The following is a 13,147-nucleotide window of genomic DNA, read 5'->3' as shown; positions in this document are numbered from 1 at the left end:
GTGGAAGTATCTGAAAGGAATATTGGGAAAGGATTTAAGATCAATGTCTACTTGTGCCAAGTACAAGTATTTAATTAATTATCCTTGGAGCTCAAGATAAATGATGTTTTTAAAGGATGTTGGAACATCTCATCTTCAAGATCCTGTGCAGAATCATAGGAAGGATAGTACATTGGTTTATGATCTATCACTTTGGTGGCAGCAAAAGCATATGATCTCTGAAAAGGTTTCCTAGCAAGAAACATGTTCAGCCTTGGTGTGTACAAGAAGAAGAAAACATCATAGTCCTGATGGTGGTTACTTGGATCAGTTTACTTCTGATCTAGGTAAGAAAGTGCATTAGCTAATGCACACTATGGAGTCAAGAACAAGTGGCAGCAGTCTTGACATCATGGAAACAACTTTGCTTTAGGAAGTGGAATCCTTGGTATAGCTGAAGGGATAGTTTCTAACTAGTCCTTCTGAAGACTCATGCATCAGAGTGTCTGATGTCTTTGGAGAAGAAGCAGGGATTCATCAAGGTGTGAGCTGGGATGACTTAATTGCAAACCTGCGGGATGGAGGATGTTTACTCAAACTTGGTTCCACAATCAAGTCTATGAGAACATTGAACTCTTGTTCTGTGAAGGGAGGAAGTTCTTTCAAGTGGCAGAAGAAGGAGCTGAATTCAACAGCTAGATGTCAAAACACAAGGTTATGACATTTGGTTAACATCAGAATCTTAGTTGGTGAAGTGGCACATCAACTTGAGATAGAAGGGTCTACAGGGTTGTAGATTGGATACTTCAAAAAGGTCGTTCTCGTTGCAGTTCTTTGGAGTTGCTGGATAGAAAGGATGTTACATGTTCATGTCTTAGAAAATCTAAGTTGTGTTCAACATGTAGCTTGAAGTTCAAGTCTCACTTGGAAGGTCAGAATATCTTTGGGAGAAGTCTGATAAACTTGGAGAGGTCAAAAAATGGCATTTGACTTTTTCATATGAGGATTCATGAAGGAGGTAATCAACCAGTGGCATTTGGTCTATCTTAGAAGTGAGTTCGAAGAATCAAGATAATTTACATATGGCAACTGATTATTCTTGAGGATAGTCTGAGACAAGTTACTTTTGAGCAGAAAAGTAGTATGTTGAAGACAAAAGGAGGTGTTTTCTATTCATCTCTTGGAGCTTGTGGAAGGAGCTCTGAGCTATCTATGGAAGATTATCTCTTGTAATGGGATGAGAATGTATATGTCCCAATTTGTGTCTGGATCAAGCTTGTGATTCAGTGATATCTGAAGAATATCAGATGGTGTTATATTGTTTTCTGTTCTAGTTAGAAGAGAGATTGTCACAGGGTGTGGATGTGTTCAGCCAAGAAGGTTGAACAGGGAGTGTGCTCTTGAAGACATGAAGATGCGTCTTATGTTTTCCATTCATCAAGCTGTCTGGGTTCTCTTTGAATCAGGAAGTATGTGAAGGTCCAACTTTGGGGTGTTGGATATGTTCATCTCCAAGTTTCAAAAGGAGAGTTGGTTGTTCATGACAGGGGGAGTTCTGTCTTTGCACTGCAAGTAATCATCAAGCTTGTGGTCTATGTGTTCTCAACTAACAGGGTATGGCACCTTGTTAGTTAGTAAGATGATGGGGCGTGTGTCAAGGCTGAGTGAGCAGAAGAATGTCTGACTGGATGTCATGACATTGCCTTGGACAATATTGTTATTTCCTTCTGAAACTTCAGTCATATGGAAATATGGATGTGGTGCACAGGTGCTGTTGTTATAGCAGATGTCAGTATGACATTCTGGCTGGTACAGGTACTGGAGTACAGTAGCTGTTCTTGGTGAATGCACAGATTTAGGGGGAGAAGTAGTACCTTTGTGCATTGTGCATTTGTGTGTCTTACTAGTTGCATCCATAACTAGTAATTCTGAGTGTTGCACAAATTTAGGGGGAGGAGAAGTAACCTTGTGCATGTGTGTATTACTAGTAGCCATAGCTAGTAATTCTTTTTTGCTTCTGCTGCTGATTAAACTACTGTTATGTGGTTTAAACTGCTGATAGTTTTCCTTGTGAACAAAAACGACAGAGTGTTCACAAGATGTCATATATGATGTCTTAACATAAGATATCCTATGTTCCTGCTGGAAGTTATTTAAGGAAATATGGATGTGTGGTGCTAGGTGTCAAGCTACCACTGGAAGTGAGAAAGTGGTCTTAGGGAATGGTGACAGGGAGAATATGTGGAGAATGCAGACAAAAGCAGTATCAAATGTTAAGACATAGCGTGTAACGTGTCTGACAGCATTTATGGAATAGTCTTGGAACTGCTGTTTCTGGAAACAGTCAAGAGCTGTAAAAGGTATTCAAAGATTGTCTGGGATATTGGTGGTGATTCTCTGACTGATTCTCAGCAAATATTTATGAATCTTGACCAAGCATTTACTCCTACCATTAATTCCTAAGCATGGTCTGGCCTATTTAAAGGATGTTTCAGCACTCCTCTTCTCACAAGAGCGACATTCCATTCCCTCTAAACCATGGGGTTTGTTAAAATCTGGGCATATTGCTCCTGGATCTGGTTTTGTGAAGGTGTCATATACAAATGTTTAGCTAAAAAGGGGGAGAGAAACATTGTCCTGAGGATGCACCAGAAGCAAGCAACATCTGGTAGCAAGGAGAAGATGGGTTCAGACACAAAAGTCACTAACTGGGTATATCAGTTGTGTCTTGTGATCTGAGTTAAGAAGACAGTTGTGTCTTGTGATCTGAGTTACATTATCTATGTACTCAGTATTACATATTCTTCAGGAAGCCCTCCTGTTGAGGGGAAGGGCTGTGATGCAACTGTGTCTTGTACAGCTTCTTCCTCATGTACACCAACAGTGGTGGTGGCATTGGGGCTGTCAAAAACAAAGAGGAAGTGCAGACCCATATTGGGATTATTTGTTTTAGCTAAAATTTGCCAAAGGGGGAGATTGTTAGTACCTTAGGATTGGCATTAATTTTGTAAATCAAATAATGTAATCACCTCTGTTGTTTTAATATGTTGGGTTAAAGAAATTCAACATCTGGACCAACATGTCATGTAAGATGTCACGACATCGGGACTGTGACATCTCACATGTGTATCAAACTGAATCAGTTAATTCTGGTTTGGTTTATGATTAATTAGGAGATCTGGTGAATATCCTATCTCCTATGTAAAGATCCTGAAGATTCAATCAGAAGATTTGGTGAATATTTGGTGAATATGCAGTTTCCAAATATGGAGATCTTTTAGGAAATAAAAGATTGAAGACCTTGATTGTAGCAGAAGATTTCTGCCAGCTCTGTAACAGCAAAGGAAAGATTTGCTGTGATTTCTGAAGGCCCAAATCCAGTTGGGTGATTAGGTTATAAATAGTAGATTGTAACCTAGGTTTTGTAAGCCTCAAACAATGTAAAAATTAGGGGTATGTGTGAGGTAAACCTCCCAACCTGTGGGAAGGTTACCAAGTGTTTCTCAGTGCTTGAAAGCATGAGATTATTTGTAACTCAAAGCCTGTAGGCAAGAGTGGTTATGTTCTTGAACGAAGCTGTGAAGCAAGTTCAAGTTGTTTAAACATTATATGGTACTTGTAATGATAGGAATGGAAACTGGAGGTTTCTATCTAGGAGTGCCTAGGTATAGATTGCATTGGGTAAGGATTAAGTGAGGAGTTGTAAACGGGGGAGTTTAACTTTGAATTAATACTACTAATAATGGATCTTCTTCCTGGCTTGGTATGCCCCCAGAGTAGGTAATGTTGTACCGAACTGGGTTAACAATTACTGGTGTTTTTACCTTCTGCACACTATATTCTGTATGTTATAATTCAGTCTGGTTTTAGTCTGTTTATGAAGGGAATAACAGACCTGACACATAGCCTGCAATCTAGATGCAAAACAGAATGTTATGACATTCATCATTGACTGCTGTTACTATTGTATAGACTGGTTGGTCTGTTACAGTTCAACCATCTGTAATGTTGGAACAGGTGATGATCAAATCAATGTTGAGACATCAGGCTGATAACTGGGCAGGATCAATAAACATAAGTGCTATATTTGATCTCTACTGTGTCTTTGCACTAGATGGACAAAACTGGATGTTCTTCTTTCCATGGTGGTACATTAGCAGATGTCTTGACATCTGTGACAGAGTGCATATGAGTACTGGGTTTTAATTGTTATAACTGTCTTGCTGTATTAGTAACAATGTTGGATCAGATGTCATGACTTCGTGTAGAACATCTGAACTCTGACTATACCAGAATTTCAATTGGTATCAGAGCAGGCATCCTGTTCTATTTCTGGATGAGATCCATGGGTGATACTTTCTGGTATCTTGCAAGGAGTTATGTCAGTACTGATGTTGGAACCTGTGGAAGGTTCTGTGATTTCCCTGAATGGTCCCTTGAAGTAGGTGGATGGACTATTCATGACAGGAACTGTGTGTGCCTGTCTCTGGAGGTTGGCAATTGGCCTTTGTATGGAACAGATGTGCTAGTATTGAAACATATTCAAACTTGGTATGTTCTTGGAGGCTGATCTGGTGAAGTGCGTGGTCATAGGTTGAGTTGTATTATGATTTCGGCTGCATAATACCTGGCTAAACTCAAACTCTGATGAAGGTTCCTCTCATGTGGATGAAAGGCTGCTGTATTCAAGATTTCATCATAATCTACTGAAGATGTCAAAGATACTTGAGTCTCCTCAAGTCCACTCATCATGACGTTCTCACTTCAGGATTGTAAGAATCACCTGATCACTGATTCTTTTACTCTCTTGGGTAGTGTATATGAAGACCTTGAAGACTTTCAAGGAGGGTTTGTTCCAAGGAGGTGGAACTAATGTTCTATGCGATGTTAGAACATGTTGTTCAACAAGTATGCAGTTACTGGTTGAAGAGCAGATGGTTTTAGGTGTCAAACAAAGGGATACGTGTGTTTGGAACCTACTCCTGACCTGGAAGAGGAGACATCTGTGGGTGCTAAGTTGACAAGGGTAGGGTCAACTGTTTGTGTGCTCAAGAAGGTCACTTTTAGACGTCTGATCTCTAGAAGTGGAGCTGGTTGAGATGTGACACGGTGCAATTTCCTGCTGTCTGTCTTATTCCTATAGATTGATCAGGATTGGATAGTTGTTCCCTAAAGTACTATGTTGTGTTGGAAGACAAGTTCCCTGGATGTTAAAAGTCAGTAATGGGGTAACCTGATTGTTATCTCATTTAAGAGGATTGGGACCATGAATCTTGTTATTCAAACACCACGCCCAGAAGTGGCAGTTCTTTCAAGGAGTGAGAATATGAAAATTCAGAGGTTGGTTGAGGTAGTATGCTCTGGAAATGCATATCTACTATTGACTGGTGTTGTTTTCTTCCACTAGTACTGATGGTCAGCTGGAGTCTGATTGGTGTGATTGGAGTATGTATAGGTATAACTCATAGAGTTAGTTGGCACTGGTAGGGATGGTGTATGTCATGTTGAGACATGTTTGTACAATGCATGGATATTGGTGTGGAGTTTCCATGATTATTAATTTGAGGGGGAGTTTTGGTTAACCTCCTCACGTTCGGTCAGCCCAGGGTCTGGTTGGCTGTTGACCTGTGTCACATGGGTTCTGGTGGTTGTGTGACACATTTTCAAGGAAGAATTCATCTCTCTCATTCCTAAGGGTGAATTTAATCTAGGAAGTTTTTCAAAACTGTTGAGGTGCTTGCAAGCAGAAGATGTTGACACTAGAAGAGTATTTTCAAAGTAGTCTTATGGTGGAAGTATCTGAAAGGAATATTGGGAAAGGATTTAAGATCAATGTCTACTTGTGCCAAGTACAAGTATTTAATTAATTATCCTTGGAGCTCAAGATAAATGATGTTTTTAAAGGATGTTGGAACATCTCATCTTCAAGATCCTGTGCAGAATCATAGGAAGGATAGTACATTGGTTTATGATCTATCACTTTGGTGGCAGCAAAAGCATATGATCTCTGAAAAGGTTTCCTAGCAAGAAACATGTTCAGCCTTGGTGTGTACAAGAAGAAGAAAACATCATAGTCCTGATGGTGGTTACTTGGATCAGTTTACTTCTGATCTAGGTAAGAAAGTGCATTAGCTAATGCACACTATGGAGTCAAGAACAAGTGGCAGCAGTCTTGACATCATGGAAACAACTTTGCTTTAGGAAGTGGAATCCTTGGTATAGCTGAAGGGATAGTTTCTAACTAGTCCTTCTGAAGACTCATGCATCAGAGTGTCTGATGTCTTTGGAGAAGAAGCAGGGATTCATCAAGGTGTGAGCTGGGATGACTTAATTGCAAACCTGCGGGATGGAGGATGTTTACTCAAACTTGGTTCCACAATCAAGTCTATGAGAACATTGAACTCTTGTTCTGTGAAGGGAGGAAGTTCTTTCAAGTGGCAGAAGAAGGAGCTGAATTCAACAGCTAGATGTCAAAACACAAGGTTATGACATTTGGTTAACATCAGAATCTTAGTTGGTGAAGTGGCACATCAACTTGAGATAGAAGGGTCTACAGGGTTGTAGATTGGATACTTCAAAAAGGTCGTTCTCGTTGCAGTTCTTTGGAGTTGCTGGATAGAAAGGATGTTACATGTTCATGTCTTAGAAAATCTAAGTTGTGTTCAACATGTAGCTTGAAGTTCAAGTCTCACTTGGAAGGTCAGAATATCTTTGGGAGAAGTCTGATAAACTTGGAGAGGTCAAAAAATGGCATTTGACTTTTTCATATGAGGATTCATGAAGGAGGTAATCAACCAGTGGCATTTGGTCTATCTTAGAAGTGAGTTCGAAGAATCAAGATAATTTACATATGGCAACTGATTATTCTTGAGGATAGTCTGAGACAAGTTACTTTTGAGCAGAAAAGTAGTATGTTGAAGACAAAAGGAGGTGTTTTCTATTCATCTCTTGGAGCTTGTGGAAGGAGCTCTGAGCTATCTATGGAAGATTATCTCTTGTAATGGGATGAGAATGTATATGTCCCAATTTGTGTCTGGATCAAGCTTGTGATTCAGTGATATCTGAAGAATATCAGATGGTGTTATATTGTTTTCTGTTCTAGTTAGAAGAGAGATTGTCACAGGGTGTGGATGTGTTCAGCCAAGAAGGTTGAACAGGGAGTGTGCTCTTGAAGACATGAAGATGCGTCTTATGTTTTCCATTCATCAAGCTGTCTGGGTTCTCTTTGAATCAGGAAGTATGTGAAGGTCCAACTTTGGGGTGTTGGATATGTTCATCTCCAAGTTTCAAAAGGAGAGTTGGTTGTTCATGACAGGGGGAGTTCTGTCTTTGCACTGCAAGTAATCATCAAGCTTGTGGTCTATGTGTTCTCAGCTAACAGGGTATGGCACCTTGTTAGTTAGTAAGATGATGGGGCGTGTGTCAAGGCTGAGTGAGCAGAAGAATGTCTGACTGGATGTCATGACATTGCCTTGGACAATATTGTTATTTCCTTCTGAAACTTCAGTCATATGGAAATATGGATGTGGTGCACAGGTGCTGTTGTTATAGCAGATGTCAGTATGACATTCTGGCTGGTACAGGTACTGGAGTACAGTAGCTGTTCTTGGTGAATGCACAGATTTAGGGGGAGAAGTAGTACCTTTGTGCATTGTGCATTTGTGTGTCTTACTAGTTGCATCCATAACTAGTAATTCTGAGTGTTGCACAAATTTAGGGGGAGGAGAAGTAACCTTGTGCATGTGTGTATTACTAGTAGCCATAGCTAGTAATTCTTTTTTGCTTCTGCTGCTGATTAAACTACTGTTATGTGGTTTAAACTGCTGATAGTTTTCCTTGTGAACAAAAAGGACAGAGTGTTCACAAGATGTCATATATGATGTCTTAACATAAGATATCCTATGTTCCTGCTGGAAGTTATTTAAGGAAATATGGATGTGTGGTGCTAGGTGTCAAGCTACCACTGGAAGTGAGAAAGTGGTCTTAGGGAATGGTGACAGGGAGAATATGTGGAGAATGCAGACAAAAGCAGTATCAAATGTTAAGACATAGCGTGTAACGTGTCTGACAGCATTTATGGAATAGTCTTGGAACTGCTGTTTCTGGAAACAGTCAAGAGCTGTAAAAGGTATTCAAAGATTGTCTGGGATATTGGTGGTGATTCTCTGACTGATTCTCAGCAAATATTTATGAATCTTGACCAAGCATTTACTCCTACCATTAATTCCTAAGCATGGTCTGGCCTATTTAAAGGATGTTTCAGCACTCCTCTTCTCACAAGAGCGACATTCCATTCCCTCTAAACCATGGGGTTTGTTAAAATCTGGGCATATTGCTCCTGGATCTGGTTTTGTGAAGGTGTCATATACAAATGTTTAGCTAAAAAGGGGGAGAGAAACATTGTCCTGAGGATGCACCAGAAGCAAGCAACATCTGGTAGCAAGGAGAAGATGGGTTCAGACACAAAAGTCACTAACTGGGTATATCAGTTGTGTCTTGTGATCTGAGTTAAGAAGACAGTTGTGTCTTGTGATCTGAGTTACATTATCTATGTACTCAGTATTACATATTCTTCAGGAAGCCCTCCTGTTGAGGGGAAGGGCTGTGATGCAACTGTGTCTTGTACAGCTTCTTCCTCATGTACACCAACAGTGGTGGTGGCATTGGGGCTGTCAAAAACAAAGAGGAAGTGCAGACCCATATTGGGATTATTTGTTTTAGCTAAAATTTGCCAAAGGGGGAGATTGTTAGTACCTTAGGATTGGCATTAATTTTGTAAATCAAATAATGTAATCACCTCTGTTGTTTTAATATGTTGGGTTAAAGAAATTCAACATCTGGACCAACATGTCATGTAAGATGTCACGACATCGGGACTGTGACATCTCACATGTGTATCAAACTGAATCAGTTAATTCTGGTTTGGTTTATGATTAATTAGGAGATCTGGTGAATATCCTATCTCCTATGTAAAGATCCTGAAGATTCAATCAGAAGATTTGGTGAATATTTGGTGAATATGCAGTTTCCAAATATGGAGATCTTTTAGGAAATAAAAGATTGAAGACCTTGATTGTAGCAGAAGATTTCTGCCAGCTCTGTAACAGCAAAGGAAAGATTTGCTGCGATTTCTGAAGGCCCAAATCCAGTTGGGTGATTAGGTTATAAATAGTAGATTGTAACCTAGGTTTTGTAAGCCTCAAACAATGTAAAAATTAGGGGTATGTGTGAGGTAAACCTCCCAACCTGTGGGAAGGTTACCAAGTGTTTCTCAGTGCTTGAAAGCATGAGATTATTTGTAACTCAAAGCCTGTAGGCAAGAGTGGTTATGTTCTTGAACGAAGCTGTGAAGCAAGTTCAAGTTGTTTAAACATTATATGGTACTTGTAATGATAGGAATGGAAACTGGAGGTTTCTATCTAGGAGTGCCTAGGTATAGATTGCATTGGGTAAGGATTAAGTGAGGAGTTGTAAACGGGGGAGTTTAACTTTGAATTAATACTACTAATAATGGATCTTCTTCCTGGCTTGGTATGCCCCCAGAGTAGGTAATGTTGTACCGAACTGGGTTAACAATTACTGGTGTTTTTACCTTCTGCACACTATATTCTGTATGTTATAATTCAGTCTGGTTTTAGTCTGTTTATGAAGGGAATAACAGACCTGACACATAGCCTGCAATCTAGATGCAAAACAGAATGTTATGACATTCATCATTGACTGCTGTTACTATTGTATAGACTGGTTGGTCTGTTACAGTTCAACCATTTGTAATGTTGGAACAGGTGATGATCAAATCAATGTTGAGACATCAGGCTGATAACTGGGCAGGATCAATAAACATAAGTGCTATATTTGATCTCTACTGTGTCTTTGCACTAGATGGACAAAACTGGATGTTCTTCTTTCCATGGTGGTGCATTAGCAGATGTCTTGACATCTGTGACAGAGTGCATATGAGTACTGGGTTTTAATTGTTATAACTGTCTTGCTGTATTAGTAACAATGTTGGATCAGATGTCATGACTTCGTGTAGAACATCTGAACTCTGACTATACCAGAATTTCAATTGGTATCAGAGCAGGCATCCTGTTCTATTTCTGGATGAGATCCATGGGTGATACTTTCTCGTATCTTGCAAGGAGTTATGTCAGTACTGATGTTGGAACCTGTGGAAGGTTCTGTGATTTCCCTGAATGGTCCCTTGAAGTAGGTGGATGGACTTAGACTTAGGTTAATCGAGATGAGTTTCCTTAGTCTAAAAAATGAATGAGACAACATAACTAGTGAGGAAACTTAGGATAATTAGAAGGAATTGAAGTAGGAACATTCACACATGATGATGTAACCTTGTCGTTGTAAGACCCAATTTTGACCCTAATATCCCTCATGCCATCTCATGACTTGCATTGACATTGGGATCACACCTTGGTATCCTCCTCACCCTCATTCAATGGGTTTGAATTGGGAGAGATCACCAAGCATTTGTGATTGTATCATACTTTCTTTTCTCTTTGTTTAACTAACCAAAATACCAAAAATATGTCTAGTATAGTTTTATTTCTTTTGTAGATAGTGTGTGCATTCACCAATGCCTCATCAAGTTCACATCTAGGGTTTGAGACCCTCACTAAAAGGTACCAAGTTAGCAAAGGTCTACATTGATTCTAGGCATCATATATGGATCCCATGTTCTTTATTTGTCCGTTTGATCAAGAATTCATCAAGATTTGAAGTTTGTTTATCAAGGAAGCCCTAATTCATCTGGGTATCTTGTGTGCCTTCTTCGGCAAGTATATTCAAATTTTGGTCAAATATATCAAGGGATACTCCATTTTACTTCATCTTATGCATATATGATCCTCCATGAGCCTCAAAGAGCAATAGAACTTCAAGTTTGCAAGTTGGTTCAAGGAGGTTGACTAGAGAAGTCAACTGGTCAAATATAGGGTTCCCTAGACCCCATCTCCTACAATTTTTGTCATATTAAAATGATTCCAAGATCAAAGTTACTCTTTATGAAATTATAAACAAATTTCATGTTGGAATCAAAAGCTAATGTTTCTTGTAAAGTCATGTTTTATGGTGAAAGATTATAGGTTATTTTGTTTGTGCCCTAGAAAGAGGGTCAACTCCTAAGAACCATAACTTGCTCACTTTTTGTGATATGAAGACCATCCAAATTTAATGATTAATTTAAATATGTCTTCTTAAATGTTTCTTCTTTTAGAAAGGTCAAATTACACATGCAAGGGCATGTACTAAGAGGAAACATTATAGGTCCATTTGGGTCCTTACCATTGAATAAGCAATTTTCATCAACTTATAAAATGCATAACTCCACCATACTATCTCCAAATGGTGTCCAATTTGTGACCAAATTGACGATAATTTAAAGAGCTACAACTTTGAAGAAGGAACTAAAGTCATTTGAAGCTCATAGAAAACGTTATTCAAGGTGGAAAATGGGGTCATTTGACTTTTAACTTAGAAAATTTTCAAATATGTTTGATTCCTCCAACTTCAACACAAAAATTTATCCTGATCCAAGCTTCAAATGGAAAACATTCCAACAACAAAGTTGTTCCCCTTGATGGTAGATTTCCAAAGAGTCTAAGATCATTGCATTTGGATCAAAATTGAGGGACTTGCATATGGTTACTTTGCATGACACTATTTGGAAACATTTGAGCTCATTTGCTACACACCTTTGCATGCTTCCATGTTATGATCTCAACAACATTTTTGCACTAATTGGAAGTGGATTGCATCATTATTTTGGATAATTACATACCCATGCACCCATGCACACAACTTGCTAAATTTGGCCAATTTTTCAAATGGTGTGGAAATCAATTCAAGAGCCTATAAATACATGCCATTGCCTCAATATTGGAGGATCCTTGCCCAAGCTCTACCCTACAAATCCCTTAAACCTCCATTGAAACAACACCTTGAAGATTTCTTTGAAATCGAGTTTTATCTTAAAATCCTGTTTGTGAGCTAAAACTCCAAGGGTTCACATCCATTTTCATCTGAATCATCTCCTACAGGCAAGAAGAAGCAAGGCCAAGTGGATTGGAATCGAGATCGAGCTTCATCACTGCAAACCGAAGGTGGAATTTCTCAAACTTTCCTTCTTCGATTCTCTCTCATTTCTCCACCTTTTTTATTGATTTTTGGTTGACTGAAGTCCTACCAATGTAGGTAACAAGATTGAGTTGTTTTGGGATTGAATCGAAGTAACTCGGTTATGGAACCTCATTTTTCAATTCCACATATCTTTCTATATAATGAGAATTGGTGGTCAAATTCGAGATCCTCAGTTTTTCTCTTCAAAATAGTATGTGATCCATGCATTTTTGTGAACATTTTTGTTGGACCAGTCCGGTGAGGGTAACCGGAGAAGATGACTGGAGCTAGGGCTCCGGTGGTGCGCTGGTTATGTCCATGCCATCTGATCCTTGGTCCACGTTTTAATCCTGGCCTTTCTTTCTGATTACCATCCCTACGCGTGTGTTGACTCATGTGCATGGTGGACTGATGCGCGTGGCCATCAGATCTGCCACCTCAATTAATGAGGGAGATCTGATGGCCCTCTTTTTTTATTTAATTCATTTTCTGTTTTATTAGTTTTAATACAATTTTCTTATTAAATTCATATTTATTCCAATTTTAATCCAAAAAATATGGGACTTTCACAAAAAAAAATTCAAAAAATTTCCTCTTCCATTTTCTGAATTAAAATTATTTTTTGGATTGGATTTGATATTTTTAGTAAATTTAATGATTTTTGACTTGTTTTTAATTGATTTTAAATATTTTTAACTTTTCAAAAATGATAAAAAAAAATTCTAAGGTCATTTAATCTTGTTTGACCTATGATAAATCCCTTGGCCATTTTTTTGGTGGTTCGAAGGGATTTGAGGTTTTTCCTCTTTTAAAAACTATTTTTCGTCATTTTAAAATTGATTTTAAATTGTTTAAATGCTTTAATATTTTGTTTAGCCATTTTATTGACTTTGTGTTGACTCGTCTTCTGTTTGGCCTTGATCTTGGTTGAATTGGACTTTAATTTGATCAATACTATTGGATTTAGGGGGTTGGTGAAGTTTGAACTTCATCCCTCAAGATGAATGAATAGTATTGATCAAGTAAGATTCATCCA

This window comes from Lathyrus oleraceus, chromosome 3 (genome assembly GCF_024323335.1).
Source record: "Lathyrus oleraceus cultivar Zhongwan6 chromosome 3, CAAS_Psat_ZW6_1.0, whole genome shotgun sequence".
In the NCBI taxonomy this organism is placed as follows: Eukaryota; Viridiplantae; Streptophyta; class Magnoliopsida; order Fabales; family Fabaceae; genus Lathyrus; species Lathyrus oleraceus.
This window is presented reverse-complemented; position numbering follows the sequence as displayed.